This window comes from Molossus molossus, unplaced genomic scaffold (genome assembly GCF_014108415.1).
Source record: "Molossus molossus isolate mMolMol1 unplaced genomic scaffold, mMolMol1.p scaffold_m16_p_16, whole genome shotgun sequence".
NCBI classification, from domain to species: domain Eukaryota; kingdom Metazoa; phylum Chordata; class Mammalia; order Chiroptera; family Molossidae; genus Molossus; species Molossus molossus.
Genome location: NW_023425351.1, coordinates 72,784,131 through 72,800,169, shown reverse-complemented (window position 1 = coordinate 72,800,169; position 16,039 = coordinate 72,784,131). Strand labels below are relative to the sequence as shown.

The 16,039-nt window shown below is 52.7% G+C and overlaps 1 non-coding gene across 1 annotated transcript; it reads right to left on the bottom strand.

Annotated features, from left to right (window-relative positions):
* Positions 1–15,730: 15,730 nt before the first annotated feature.
* Positions 15,731–15,819, bottom strand: LOC118631911. The gene has a single exon (XR_004959913.1). It is a non-coding gene; the product is annotated as a small nucleolar RNA SNORD115 (small nucleolar RNA).
* Between the last annotated feature and the right edge of the window lie 220 nt (positions 15,820–16,039).

Genomic DNA, 16,039 nt, shown 5'->3' with positions numbered 1-16,039 from the left:
CCCCAAGCCTGCCTAGGTCAGCAGAGGAGGTAGGTGTCTCCCTGCAGAGAGCATCTGTCCCCTGCTGTTGGCCAGGCCCCCGTGGGCTCCACCCGGCACAGGGGAGACAGAAAGGGCATGACTCTTTTGTGCCCGGAATGAGAGGAGACCCCACAATTAGTGACGAGAAGTTGGTCACGCACAGCATTCATTGGCCAGGCCCCCGTGGGCTCGTCTCGCTGCAGAGAGCGTCTGTCCCCTGCTGTTGGCCAGGCCCCCGTGGGCTCCACCCGGCACAGGGGAGACAGAAAGGGCAGGACTCTTTTGTGCCCTGAATGAGAGGAGACCCCACAATTAGTGACGAGAAGTTGGTCACACACAGCATTCATTGGCCAGGCCCCCGTGGGCTCCACCCGGCACAGGGGAATGCTCTCCCTACATTGTTATGGTCCCTAGTTTATAGTCAGAGAAGCTTAACTCAAGATGCCCAGTTACTATTTCCAGGGTCACATATTGGTGTCTGACAAAGGTGGGAAGGTGGGATTTAAACCCCAGCATAACCCTGCCGCTCACAAGTCCCAGGGTGAGAAGCCACTCCAAGGGCAGAGTAAGGGGCTCATCTAGAAGCCACTCCAAGGGGAGCTCATCCAGGAGCCCACCCTCTGCCCTGGAGCTCCCCCTCCTCCTGCGACCTGGCCCACCTCACAGTGCCCTCCCCTGGGGACGGTGAGAAGCCTCGTGGGCAATGCTCCCCGATGTGCGGAGAGGACAGTGACCTCCTGAGTCTGCCAGGGCCTCCAAGGAGCCCAGCTCACTGACGCCACTGGCCCTGCTCAGGGTCTTCTGCAGAACATTCTTCTCCCGAGTTCGTTCTTTTTCATACAAAGAAAAAGTGTCACGAAAAGGCCCAAAGCCACAACAATTCATCTCCAACTCACTTCAGAGTCTCGATGATCTAAATTATTGCTTTGCCCTTGCACAGACGAAGGAAGCTCTATTTTTAAAGCTGCGGGGAGATAAACTGGGTGTCCCCACCCCCATCAGCAATGCATAATAATTTTGATCAGGCGCTCATCATGTTTCAATAGCAGCAACAATGGCAAAGACCGGGTCCCCGGCAGTTTTATTTTTAGCCTGAAAATGACAAAGGAGGAGCCAGGAGGAGATTTCACACGGCAGCCTGGGCTTCTGAATGTCTCTTGCACAAGGCCGGCCAAAAAGCGGGCGAGTCCAGGTGGGAGGGCTGCTTGGCTGAGGCAGGCTGTGCCGCTGGGGATGGGCTGGGGGCTTCCTACCTGCCCTGGCGTCCACCATGCATGTGTTTACTCCTGAGTCCTGAGGGGAAAGGCACACTCAGGAGAGAGGGCATGTGTCAGCTGGGCAAGTTTCTTGCAGGGGAGAGACTTATGATCAGTGAGCGTGGGTAAGTCTGGTGTGGCACGGGGAGGGGAGAAGAGCCAGAGTGGGGAGCTTGGAGGGAAGAGGCAGTGGATTCTGCAGTATTTTCAAGCCTGGTTCTTCATCCTTCCTCCTGGTTTCCCGAGTGGGACGACCCACCTCATCGCTCCTAAAAACCACTCACTGCCCCCTAGGAGGTCCACACTCTGCCCCTGTCCAGACGGCTCTCAGCCTTGGATTCTGAAGGTGCCTCTTGGAGAGTTACTGACTTTTCCTGGGTGTCACCCATGAACACAAGAGCTATACATGTTAACCAACCTTTGTTTCTCTCTTGTTCTGCGTTTTATTGGGGGCGTCTGCACTGAGAACTCAGTAAGGTAGAAGGAAAATTATTGTTTCCCCCTTTACAATGGTCAATGTGAAATGTGGACAGTTAGTATGGACTATGGATGATCGATGTGGACTGTGAATTATTAATATTGACTATTGATCAATATAGACTATGGATTATCAATATGGACTGTGGATGATCAATATGGACTATGGCTTATCAATATAGACTATTGATCAATATGGACTATAGATTATCAATATGGACTGTGGTTGATCAATATAAAGAAGGAAGCACAGGGGACTTTCTGTGACTGGTCATTGGGAAGTCAACACCCTGCCAGAGGAGAGATGTGTCTTATGTCTCTCAGGGTGATGGGAACCCAGTTAGGGGAGCCACCTAGCACAAGGGCCATCTGGAGTCACAGGGGAACCCCCAAAGGAAGGAACCCCCAAAGGAAGTGAGCCCCCATCACTGGAGGTATTCAGGCAGAAGCTACTAAGCACGAGGTCACTGCAGACATTTCTCTACAGAAAAGGGGACTGGACTCCGACCTCCACAACCTTCCAGTTCAAAGTGTCTATGAGTCTGGGATCAAAAACGTTTCTTTGACCAGCCGGTGTGGCTCAGTGCAGGAGGGGGCCAATTGATGTTCTCTCTCATCAATATATATCAACGTTTCTCTCTCTCTCTCCCTCTCCCTTCTTCTCTCTCTAAAATAAAAATATATATTAAGATAACAAAACAAAAACAAACAAACAAAACGTTTCCTTCATTTTGTTTGTTTGTTTTTGTTTTGTTATCTTAATATATATTTTTAGCAAGCAGGACTCCATCCCCTTGCCCACCCCTCTGGTGCCTCCAGGGTTCTGTCCTTCGTCCTTATACCTCCCCCACCACCTCCTGTCCTCTGGTCTCTTCTTGGCTCTCTGTCTGCCCACCACGTCTGTGTCTGCCTACCCGGGCACGTGGTCTGACTGCTGGGGATTCTCACCGGCACACGTAGGTTAGCTGACGATGGCACGTGCCGTGCTGGCAGGGCTGCCACGACCTTGCCCAAACCGTGCTCAGAAGGGGCTGATGCCAGGGAAGAAATGTGCCCAGAGGACGGGTTCAGGCATGTGGTGGGAGACCAGCTACCTCAGATGGAGAGATTTTCCAATTCACTCAGCATCTGGGCACCGAGGAGACATTTTAGCTCCACCCTGAGCTGTGACCTTGGGCAAGTCATGGGACCCCATGGCCTCTGATTGCCATCCTGTTTACCACAGATGCCTTCACAGATACCTGGCAATGGAGTCTCATGCGGCCCCGGGGGAGGGCAGGACATGCCTCGAGCTTCACCACATCCTCGTCTCACTGAGACGGGAGTTCCTGCCCGAGGTCCTGCTGGAGGGGTGCTATGATATTGGGTAGGGGACACGTCCTGAAAGTGCTGTCACAGTTCACCGAGCGTGATGGTCATGGCACTGGGCTCTGCAGCCCCAGGGGAGGGTAATGACCAAGCCAGCCTGCAGCCCAGCGATGAATAAACATGGGGGACAGCTGTTCCCCAATTCAGCCTCACTCGGGAGTAGGGGACAGGGACAAATCAGGCTGGCAGGAGCTCGCCAGCACTCACACCTCCTTGCCCTCAGCCCGGCCTCTCCTCACCTCTGCTGAGGGCTGGGCCTGCTGCCGTCTGGCTTGGTGCCCATCCCTCCCGAGGGACACGGAGGCTGAGCTCAGAGCGCAGGCTGGCCACTGGGTGGGGATTCGGTGAAGCAGCACCTTCCTCCCATCCGGTGAAGCAGCACCTTCCTCCCATCCCGGGAAACCTGGCCCGGCGCCGTGAGCAGTCCTGAGTGGGCACGAGGAGTCTTGTGGCCCGGTGGGCTGGAGCTCCGGCACCGACCTGTGACTTAGCCCTGTGACCTCGGGCCCTTAGCCCTGTGACCTCGGGCCCTTCTTCCCCTTTCGGACGACAGAGGGTGGTGCCTTTGCACCTGCTGTGGGCAGGTCACTGCCTACCCAGCCCCTATGTCATCTAATCCCAGACGGCGCAGCCTCGGACGCTCCGAGGTTCGGAGTTTGTTTGTTTGCCATCAGTAGGTGACTGAATAAAAAGGCTGTGGTACATTTACACAATGAAATACTACAAGGCTGTAAAAAGGACAGGAATCGTACCCTTTGAGGCGACGTGGAGGGATCTGGAGAGCATTATGCTAAGTGAAAGAAGCCAGTCAGCGAAAAACAAGTATCACATGATCTCACTCAATGTGGAACCTAATGAACAAAATAAACTGACAAACAAAAGAAGCAGAGGCATGATGCATGGGACAGACGGACAGAGGTCAGAGGGGCGGAGTGGGGGTCGGGATGGAAGGCGAGGAGGGCGGCCAGAGCTCCTGGCACAGCCGACGGACACAGGCAGCAGAGCGGTGAGGCCAGGGGGCTGGGTGCAGGAACAGGGGGGAGGGGCGTGAGGGACATGTGCAACAGTGTCAACAACAAGAATAAAGCATACACAGAGCAAGGCTCCGTCGTCTGTGGGACTCCTCTGGCTGAGGCACGTCCTGGTTCAGCGGTTCCCGCGGGCAGCCCGGTGCCCCTGCATGGATTGAGCAGATGGGGCAGATGTGCTTTGTGTGGTTACCAAAGCCAGGAACAGGACGGATGGGGGGAGGCACAGGGAAGCAGCCCAGCTCAGAGTGGAGGAAAAGTCTAGCAATCAAAGATGTCACAGTGACATGGTCACCTTGCAAGGGAGTCGCCTTGCAAGGGAGTGAGCACCCCAACCCTGGAGGTGTTCAGTCCAGACTCAGCGGAGTCCAGAGCACTTAGGAGCTGGACAACGGCTGCCTGAACACCCCTCAACGCCCTCAGTTCGGTGGGAATGTGCTGAGCTGAGGGAGGTGGGTAGACCAGATGGCTCCTCTAAGCGCCTGTCCACTGTGAGTTCCCAGAGCAGAGTTGACCTTTGTCATTCTTTGTTTGTCTTGCTGTTGGCTGTTTCTGTTTTTGTTTTTTATTCAGTGAATGGGTGGCTAATGAAGAAGCAATGAGGGGACTTTCTGGGAGGGACTGAGACTGCGGCCAGGAAGCCAAGTGCTAATTGTCCATTGCAGCCCACACCGACAGCAGCAGATGCTGCGGCGAGAGGACCCAGAGGAGAGCGGCCTCCAGCAGGCCCTGGCTCCTGGGGGACCAGCCTCCCTGCCGCCCCTGTCCTCGGACACGCCTGGCTGAGGCCATAGCCGAGCTGGGGGACATGTTAGCCGCCAGCAGGTTCCCTCTGCCCCCCAGTGACCTTGGGACTCCTCTGCAGCAGCCCACTTTCTGTCCCGGCCCCGGCTCCCGGCCCACGCGGCCGACTGCCCAGCTCTGATCTGATGCCTGTCTATGTGGTGGGTGCCCTGTTTCTGCCGGGCTCTTGTCACCATCTCCTCGGACATGGGGCAGACAGCTACCATCACTACCAGCGCCCCGGCTGTGGGCCAAGTCAGACGAAGGCACCTACACACACTTCCGCTTAGTCTTGGCAGTGGTGCGGGGAGGGGGTGTGGCAATCCTCATTCTAACAACTGGAAAGCTGGGGCTCAGGAGGCTGAGTGGCAGGGCCTGCGCCCCGTCCACGAAGGATCCCAGAGCTGCCATGGGGCCCCATTTGGCCCGGATTCCTGGCTGGGTGCTGTTCCGGGCAGCCTTACCTGGTGCTGCCAGGTGCCCCTGGGAGCCACACCCCCTGGGACGACCCTGTGCCAGCCCCTCTCATGCTTTATCTCCCTTCTGAGTCCAGAGCGCTTGGAGCCTGCTGCCCAGGCCCCAGGCCTGAGGCCGGCCTGGTGGAGCTAGCGCAGCTGCCCCCACCGCGGGCTTGGTGTGCACGCGTGAGCCCCTGCCCGTGCTCTGCCCCCAGGCTCGGCAGTCGGCATCGCCTGGTGGATGTTCTCTCTCCCTCCCCTGTGCCCGTCAGGATCAGACTGGTGGCCCTGGTCCTTCGGTGCCCTGTTCCACCTGCACCTGCCCAGCAGGAGTGCCCGGCTTCCAGCCCCACCTGCCCTTAGAGCATCAAAATCCCGGCGCAGCTGGTCCCTCGAGCTGCTTTCCACCAGCCCCGCCGCACAGCTGCTCCCAGCACCACAGGTGTGTGCGGAGGTGGCCGCCAGTGCAGGGGGCAGAGTTCAGCGGCCAGAAAACTTCCTCTGGACCCCAAGGCATCCCACCCAAAGGTGTCTGAAATCTTCACCTGAAGTCAGAGGTGAGAGGACAACCCTGTCTCCTCGTGCCTCCCGAGTCAGTCCCCTCGGCTGCCGACGTGGAGCCACAGGTCCGTGATGGAGGCGCTGCCGTGACCTTTCCGCCAGAGGAAACACGTGCTCGGGGGCAGGGACTGGCTCAGCCTGCCCCACAGCCCCAGCCTGTGACAGAGGCGCCCACCGGCACCAAGCTGGGACTCACCTGGAGGCCAGACCTCTGGGAGCTGAGACGTCGCCTCCCCTCCCGGGAGCCCCCCCCCCCCCACTCTCCCCTGGATAAAGGAGGAGCCAGCGGGTCAGGCTGGTTTCCATGAAGACAGTCCTATTTTTGCAGGGGACCCTCATGCTCTGGCTTTCTTCCCAAGTGGTAGACCCCCCCCCCCACTAGACGAGATGGGACCTCGAACCTCAGACGAGGTCACTCACAGGCACACGCGTGCACAACACAACCCAGTGCCAGCCTGGTCGTGGGACCACCGATCTGTCCCTCTTGCCTCAAGGAAGCTAAAGAGCGGGGAGAGGAAATTAGGCATCGCAGGAAAGTCGTGTATCTTTTCTGGGTAATTACCTGTACCTTGTATAATCTAATGAGCCATCCAGGGGCCCCGGATGGAACGTTTAGGGGAGTTATTGAATGTTTCCTCACAGTTTACCCGCTTGGAGGAGTTAATTGATTTACAGCGCGGAAGGGTGAGCATGTGTGCGTGTGCGTGTGTGTGCGTGTGCGCCTCGGTACCATTTTCCCTGTGTGGGAGCCTGGGAGGGGGTGTCTGTTGGCCGGGCTGGGGCTCCGTCGGCATTCCCTTCAGCAGTGCTCACAGGAGCAGGGCTTGGCTGAGATCACACAGGGACTCCTCCACTGGCGTGAAAAGCTGAGACCCGTCCACAGGTGTCTGTGCATGTGTGAGGGCACCATCGCAAGGAGCTTGGAAAGCTCACGGGCAGACAACAGCTTGGGGGTTGGCAGAGGGGGGGAGTGGAAGGAGGTAGGAGAGGGTACAGGGGGCAAATGGTGATGGAAGGAGACTTGACTTGGGGGGGCTAACGCACTACAGTATATCGATGACGTCTTAGAGAATTATACACCGGAAGCCTACAGAATTTCATTAACCAATGTCATGCCAATAAACTCACTGAAAAGGAACGGTTCCCGAGTATGAACCTTCTCCTTCAGCACCTCAGCAGCTCCCAGCCTTCACCTCATGCCATCTCGGGGGGCTGGCTGTCACCTCATTTTTATTTCACTTTATCCGTAATTTTAAAAAATGAAGTGTGAAGGTACTATATGATTACATAGTATCTGTAAAGTCTTGGATTTGATATAATTGTTACATTTTCTTCATACATATTAAAATGGTAGAGCAACCGTCAATGCAAACATTGTCACTGTAATGTTGTTCGTGTCACGTTTAACACTGTGTGTACAACATGCAACATTGTCTCCTTTGGCCGTCCTGACAGCTGGCTCTGGGCTGGGCTGGGCTGGGGCTCTGTCCAGTGTGTGCCCAGGTCCCCCTGCCCTGCTAGTGTCCCTTTGCTGCCATTTTCTCTCTGATTTCCTCACTTTAAAATCCCCCAGACTCCACCTGTGCCTGAAGGCTCCCCTGCATAGCCGTGGAGACGGGGCCCTCCGCTGTCCCCCTGGCTCTGCCTTAGCTGAAGGCTCCCCTGCATAGCCATGGACACGGGGCCCTCCGCTGTCCCCTGGCTCTGCCTTAGCTGAAGGCTCCCCTGCATAGCCATGGACACGGGGCCCTCTGCTGTCCCCCTGGCTTTGCCTTGGCTGACTTTTCTGGGGAGCCTGTCTTCTCCTGCGTGAAGGGACACACCGAGGACAATGCTCCCTGCTGCACCGAAGATGTGTCATCCATGTTGGCTGTCCAGGGGCTCTCGTGTAATGGGTAGGGGGCGGGGATGCACTGGTGCCGGCTGGGAAGAGGGCACTTCACACCCAGCTCTGAGCCTGACCTCTCGTTCTCGCAAAAGGCTCTGCTGGGTCAGCGTGGGGCCCGAGGCAGCACTGAGCTGGGCACCGTGGTCCCTGCCTGCTGGGGGCGCGTGGCTTCTGCTGTCACCCTGGAGGCCACGGCTACATGGGAGGGACAACATGGAGAGATTTCCCCCCAACCCCCTGCAACAACACTGAACAGAAGCCGTGGTCTCAGAGTAACACAGGACATCAGCGACCTCACGGGAGGGATAACATGGAGAGATTTCCCCCCAACCCCCTGGAACAACACTGAACAGAAGCCGTGGTCTCAGAGTAACACAGGACATCAGCGACCCCACACACACATTCCCACTGTGACAGGGAGTTACAGCCCCTCTCAGGACGGGCCCCTCTGGAAGGGGGAGAGGCAGTAGGGGTGTAGAGAGTTCTCACAGTCCCAGCCCCACAAGAACAGACAAAGCCAAGCCCACCATGCCGGCTACCCCTCTCCTTTTCCTTCTCTGAGCCTCAGTTTCCCCTCCTGGATGCCACCTCCTGTGACCTAAATGAGTCCATGTGAGCGAAAGCTTGCTCTCCCAAGATGCTGTGCTCTCTGCCCTGCTGGTCCCTCCCGGGGCTCCCCAGAGCCTCCCGAAGCCAGGCCCTGAATAACTGACCACGGGTGTCCACTCTCCTCCTCTGACTGGGACCAGCCTCCGCACACCGCAGCACGGGGCCACGCCCGCGTGGAACCGCCTCTGCCTGTCTCCATCCCCATGGTCCCGTCACTTAGGTCCCTCCTTCTAGTGGGGAGGGAGACTTGCATCGTAATAAAAAAGTAGTTAAAATCACCAACACATGAAAAGCCCATCATAAGATTCCCCGGAACCCCTTCCCCCCAAGAAAGGCCCGGGAAGAGGGTGAGGTGGCAGAACAGTTAGCGGGGCCTGTCAGCTGTCCACGTCAGCGCTGGGCATTGCAAATACAAATATTAATTGCTGCGAGGCCAAGTCGTTAGCCGCCCACCGAACTCATAAATATCCCGCTCACATTAACGGTGGCGGCGACGTCGCCATGGTGAGGACCGTGCCGTGGCTTCGTGGCTCCTGCCCTCCCTGCGCTCATTTCAGACACGAGAGCAATTTCCGATATCTGATCGCATGTCCGGGTCTGCATCGTGGTGTGTCAGCGCAGTGGTTTATTTTGTTGTTTATGGCCACTTAGAAGGCATGTGTGTGTGTGTGCATGTGTGTGTCCGTGTACACACATGCTGATAAAACCAATACACCCATCACGCTATTGTGCAATTGATAATTAAATTAGAGCTCTCTACAGGCACTTAATGACCAGCAGGAAGCCCCCGCAACAATTTCCATAAATGACGCCTCATTGGCTGCGAACGGGCACTCAGAGCTCAAAACCCAGGGCCCCACCAGCTTGCTCAGGAACGGGGCACCCTCAGAAATGCAGCCCCTCCATGATCCCACTGGGGAAAGCAAGTGGAGAAATGGGCTTCGGCACCAGCCGAGACCACTGTGGTTCCAGACGCTCTTTCCACGTTGTTTCCATGTCCAGCGGGAGACTCCTGTGTGGGGCTGAAGGAAACCCTACCTGTGAAAGGTGGGATTCAGACCCGTTTTCCTTCTTCCCTCCTCCCAGGCCCACACCTGTTGTGGTGACTGCGACTCCCAGCTAGAAGGAGCTGTGGGGAGGGTCAGGATCCTGAGACATGGGTGTTCTCTGCTGGAACCCAGGTCCAGCACGGTCACCTCCCTGGGCTGTGCTTCCTGACCCGTTATCTCGGGAGTGACCTAAGCTGCACCCCCCTCCCAACCAGGCTCCTTGGGCTCTTCCTCCCTCCCTCCCTCCCTCCCTCCCTCCCTCCCTCCCTCCCTCCGTCCCTCCCTCCCTCCCTTCCATTATCTGTTCCCTGAGCAATCATTTCCTGAGGGCACACTATGCGCACCATGTAACTAGTTCTGAAATATGTTAAAATATATCCGAAGTTAAACATGTTGGATATGTTTTAAAAGTAGAGGCAAAAACATTTTCTTCTGAAGTAAATATAAGTTGTGATAAGACGAGAGGAATGAACAAACGCTCAAAGGGTTTTAACGTGAGAAAACACGAAAAGGGATTGTCCTTCACCCAGTGGGAAGTGTCAGACCGCAGATATTCGGGGGAGCGAGGTGCAATGTGTGTTTTGGAGCATGGTCAGCTTGGAGTGTCTTCTGGGCTCTGGGGGTGGGGAATTCAGGCTGGGACATGATTTCATGTAGGAAGTGAGTTTAGAGAAAAGAACTGTCTGACTATGAATCCCAGAAAAACTCCAAAATCTAGGAAATCTTACACTTTGCAACAGCACGGATGTAGGAAAGTTGAGGAAAAATAGGTAAAGGATCCCAGGAGAGCGTGGCCTGTGTGGTGGAAGAAAACCGAGACCACGGTGTCCTGGAAGCCACGTGCAGAGGTGCTTCAGGAAGGTGGGAAGGTCAGCTCATCAGGGGAGAGATGAGAGGGGACCCTTGGGCTGAGCATCCTGAAAACCTTGCAAATACCGCTTTGGTCAAATGGTGGAAGAAAACGGATTGGGGTGACTACAGGTGAGCACGGAGGGAGAAAAGGTGGAAACAATGAGTGTTTCAGGTTTCTTTGGATGTATTCCCTGAAGTGGAATCACTGGGTTGTAAGGCAGATCAATTTTTAATTTTTGGAGGTAACTCCGTACTGCCTTCCGCAGTGACTGCCCTGATGTAGCTCTATGTTCGTTGCAGCGTTATTTACAATAGCCAAGATTTGGAAGCTGTGGTCCATTTGCTCAATGGACTGCTACTCAGCCATAAAAAGAAGGAAATCTTCCACTTTGCAACAGCATGGGTAGACCTGCAGAGTATTATGCTAAGTGGAATAAGCCAGCCAGAGAAAGGCAGGAACCATATGATTTCACTTGTATGTGAAATCCAATGAACAAAATAAACTCACAAAGTAGAAACAGACTCATAGACACAGAGCAGAGATTGAGTGCTGTTAGAAGGGAGGGGTGTTGGGGGGCTGGGTGAAAAAGGTGAAAGGATTCAAAGATAACACATAGACACAGACGGCAGTGTGAGGATTACCAAAGAGAAGGGGGTGGGGGAGGTAGAAGAGGGTATTTGGGGATACTTATATGATGACGGAAGGAGATACAATAGAAAGATGATGTGTTATAGAGTTGTACCCCTGAAACCTATATGATTTTATTAACGGATGTCACCCCAATAAATTCAATAAAATAAAAATTAATAAAAAGTAGAAACGAGTAGGGACAATTGGTTGAAGGGGTGCACAGTGAGTGGAGACTCAAAAGGACATTCAGTGCAGAGGACTGTAGGGACAATTTATGTGTACACACACACGCACACACATACACAATTCCATATTCATGAAAGATATTTATAGGAGGACGTAGACTCCGTGGAATGGATGCATCTTCCGAGGCAGGAGACAGCAGTGACTGGAGGGACAGAGGAGTCCTGTGCCTGCCAGTGTCACCCAGCAGGTCCCAGGACCCACAGCCGCCCGCGGCCGCGCTGCGCTGTCCGTGGTGCTGAAAGCGGCTTTGCTCCCAGGCAGGACCCTCCCAAGAGCCCAGGGGTGTTCAACACACGATTTATGGTTTGCCATTTTACTAGATCAGCCTATATATTTGATTGCTACTTTATCGCCCATTAAATCATAAAAATCACATGATTTGTTGGATTTCAGCTATACTGGAGAGGGTGGAATGCAGAGGAGAGGAGAATGGAAGAAAGGGAGAGAGGATCGTTCTAACTAGACAGAGCCCACAACACGCCAAGCATCTTGCCGGGCAGTTTGCATAGGTCATCTCGTATAATTCTCAAAGCCACCTGAAAGGTAAATAGTAGGAGTGTCATTAAAGAAATTTTTTTCTCTATTGATTTTTAGAGAGAGAGGAAGAGAGAGGGAGAGAGAAACAGAAACATCGATAAAGAGAACATTGATGGGCCACCTCCTGCACGCCTCCCACTGGGGTTCAGGCCCACAACCTGGGCATGTGCCCTGACTGGTGACCTCTTGGTGCAGGGTCGACGCTCAACCCCTGAGCCACACAGGCTGGCGGAATGCCATTTTTTCAATGTGGCTCGGGGAAGGAACATGTGTGGACGGTGAGTGAGGGGGTGGGGCCGAGTCAGTGTTTGAACCTGGGTCTCCCTACATGTCATATCCACCACCTCCAGGACATGCCATTTCTTCCATCCTCTTCCTGAATGGTTTTCCTGAAGTCAGAGAGGAACAAGACAACGACAGAGGTCAGTCTGCCCCGCGGCAAGAATTTGGAGACACTACAACCTGTGCTGATCACGGAGGCATGGAAGGAAGTTTATACAGCATCTCAAATCCACTTCCAAAGAATACGTTTTGCCAAAGTACAAATGTGCTCAGGCCATTTCCACATTCGGTGGCATGATACGGCGTTCACCCAGCCGAGCCACCCTCCCCCGCGGCAGTTACTCATATCCTGCGATTATCCGTGGGATTCTCTCCGGGCAGATGGGAGGTCTGCCATCAAAACAGATTCCTCACATCACATCTCCTGCTGTGGGAGCCTCACTATCCAGTGGACACCGCCATGCCTGCTCCAGAGGGTCCATTCCTCCCCTCCCCCCTTTTCCTCACAGGTGTGAAACGTCATCTCCTCTAGCCCCACCTTGATCCTTCAGATGTTTCTCCCCAAAAGATCCATTTAATTCTGGCCAGGCTGCTTCTTCTTCTTCTTCTTCTTCTTCTTCTTCTTCTTCTTCTTCTTCTTCTTTTGGTACGTGCCCCTAGCGGGAACCGAACCAGAGATTCTCTGGTCCGCAGGCTGATGCTCAAACTGCTGAGCCACACCGGCCAGGGCAGGACATCTGCTTCCTAATGGAGACAAGCAAACTCGGACAGGCAGAGCCGACCTATAAAGGACCTTCTACACCACAGGTGTTTATCATCCAGCTCTCACTCAGTGATATGTTTTTCTCTGTGTGTGTGTATCCATAGTCTTTATTATGATTATTTAAAAATTTATTTGTCAATTGCAGTATATACACTATTGTATTAGCTTCAGGTGTACAACATGGTGATTAGACGTTTTGTATACCTTACAAAGTGATCACCCTGACGAGTCCAGTGCCCGTCTGACACGCAATAGTTTTTACAGTATTGTTGACGGTGTTCGTGCACACAGTCCAGAGCAGTCGGGAAATCTCAGTGTAGATCAAGGTCTCCTCCGCATCGATGCTGTGAACATTTCACTGATTGCCAAGAGTGCCCCCCCCCCAATGTTTGGCATCAATAACTGGGTGATTCCAAGGGGAATGACCTCTCAGCCCCATGCCCTTTCTACCTGCTTCATAATTTTCTTTCCTCTTTTCCACAAAAATGCTGTGAGTGCAGGTCCCCACTATTCGAGTTGGGCCTCACAGGTGTTAATCGGTGCTTCACCCGAGCAGCTTCCTCTCTTTCCAAGTGTCTGCACCAGGTGGCTGGACAGAGAGGGGTGCAGTCCCCAACCTCAGGGCGAGAGGAGCCTGGCCCAGGTCCACCTTTCCCAGAGAATTTCCCAAGGGCCGCAGCTCATTATGTAGTAACACTCTGTCCCCGTGCATAGACGAGGTTGAATTCCATGAAATTGCCACTTTTTGTGGGTCAAGAACAGTCGAATGTCAGTAATTGTATATGGTCCACTGTGGTTTTTCCTGGAGAATCTTGTTGGTAGGATGAACTGAGGCTGCCCCGGCAAGAGGCAGACATCCCCAGGCCCCTAACGCCAGCGAAGATCATTCAAGCCCACTTCTTCCTGATCAGGCTTGCTTAAATCCTACTCACCTGTGGAGGTGGGACCCACATGAACTGTCTTACTAAATTCCAATCACAGAAAAGGACCAGATGTTTTCTAAAATAAAGTGACATTTATGAGACTCCTGAGGACGGTCTTAACTATGCCAGAAGACAGAACCCAAAGAGGCGCAGTTAAGCCTTGATTCAGAGCGATGAAAGGGAGGAGTCTGGCCAAGTGGGGAAGAACTGGGGCATGAACATGCCCCCCTCTGGGTGCCCAGCATCGCTACCGAAATTCCAGCTCATGTTTTCCATGGGATCCTCCCTACAGTGGTGGATGAAATTTGGAAATCTCCTTAGCTGCCCAAATCAGACACTGGGAAGTCTTCCTTCTCCTTCATCCCACGTCAGCCCCTCACTGAACCCCTCACAGCTACCTCTGCACTATTTATGAAAACTGTCCACTTGTGTTCGTCTTGCAGTCTTACCCCTGGGCAAGGCCTCAACCCACCTCCAGATGACTACCAGCCTCCTCGCCAACCCCTGCCTTGACTTTCTCTCCCTCCTGGTTGACTCTCCACACTGAAGCCAGAGCAGTCTCTCAGTGATGCCCTTACGGCTGCCCATCTTTAGTGACTTCACATCTTTGCCAACATTGAGTATTTTCAGTTTAGAAGTTTAACCACTCTGCGGCGGAACTGTTTCGTGATGTTAATGTACATGTTTTTGATGACTAATGAGGTTGAACACCCTTGATTCTTGTTCCATTCTGTATACTTCCTGTGACGCTCCAGCTCAAGTTACCTGCTATTTTTAAAAAAATAGGGTGGTGAGTATTTTTTCTGTTGATTTATAGAAGTTCTCCTTTAAATATATTCTGAATATGAGGCTTTTGACGGGTGCAAGTTCTTCATTCCAATACGATACAATGTATCGATTTTTCTGGAACTGGTGTTTTGATGTGGTTTTTAGACAACTTTTAAATGCCATGAGTGAGGTGAGAGTCAACTCTTCTTTCTATTTTTAATTTTTATTTATTTATTTACTTTTTAACCCTCACCCGAGGATAATTTTCCATTTATCTTCAGATAGAGCAGGAAGGAGGGAGGGAGAGACGCAGACAGAGAGAGACATCCATGTGAGAGGGGCACATTGACTGGCATGACCCCAACCAGGTCTGGGGACGAACCGCACCCGAGGTAGATGCCCTTGGTTGGAACTGAACTTGAGACTCTTTGGTCTGAGGGCCGATGCTTAACTGCTGAATTAAACTGGCCAGGGCAAGGGTCAACTCTTACTTTTTCCCGTGTGATTATCCAATCGACCCACTGTCCTTTATGGGGAAAACTATCTTCCCCAAAACCATCGCACTGTGGTGGCTCTTTGTCAAAAAGTATAAGAGTTCTCTTTGTGCAAAAGCTTCAGCTACAAATTCATTTTCTTTACGTAGATAAAGGATTGTGCCACTTAGCGATTTCCTCTTCAGAGAAATTTGGTCATTTGTGCATTTAAAGAATTTGTGAACTTTATCTAAGTTGTCAAATTTATTGGAATAAAGTTCACAATGTCTCCTCGCCATGCCTTTAATAATCACGTAACTTGTGGTGGTGTCATCTTTCTGGTTATTGATATTTATAACTAAATTCTTCCCTCTTTTTCCTGATCAGTCTGGGTAGAGGCTTTACCAGTTTTAATGATCTGAAAAAAAATCCACTTTTGGCTTTATTGGTCTTCTGTATTGTTTTCTGTTCTCTGTCATTGATTTCGTCCCTATCTTGATCACTTCCTACTTCGGCTTAACTTCCGTTCAGTCTGCTCTTGCTTTGCCGACTCCACGAGGTGAGGGCAGAGGGCTTGGATTGGAAACATTGCTCCTCTTTGCATTTTGGTGTTTTCTGCTACAAATCCCCCCTGACTGCTGTTCTAATGACAATTTATAAATTCTGATATGCTACAAAATAGTTTATAGTCTCCCTTCGGGTCCCTTCCTTGACGCATGGGTATTTGCCAGAGTGTTATATTTTTTCTGACTACTCGGAGACTTTACAGAAGACTTTGTACTATTGATTTTTTTTCTTTGAATCATCATCTCTCTTCAAGACAATATGAGTTCTCATCATTGACACTATTGATCTCTAGCTTAAGTCCGTTGTGGTCACAGAATGTACTTTATATGACCTGAATCCTTTTAAATGTCTTGACATCTTATTTTAATGGCCGGGAATAGGATCCGTCTTAATAAATGTTCCGCGTGCGCTTCAGGAGGACGAGCTTTGTAAATGTCAGCCAGGTCAAGCTGGTTAATAGTGTTGTTCGAGTCTCCCAGGTCCCTGCGGCTCATGCCTG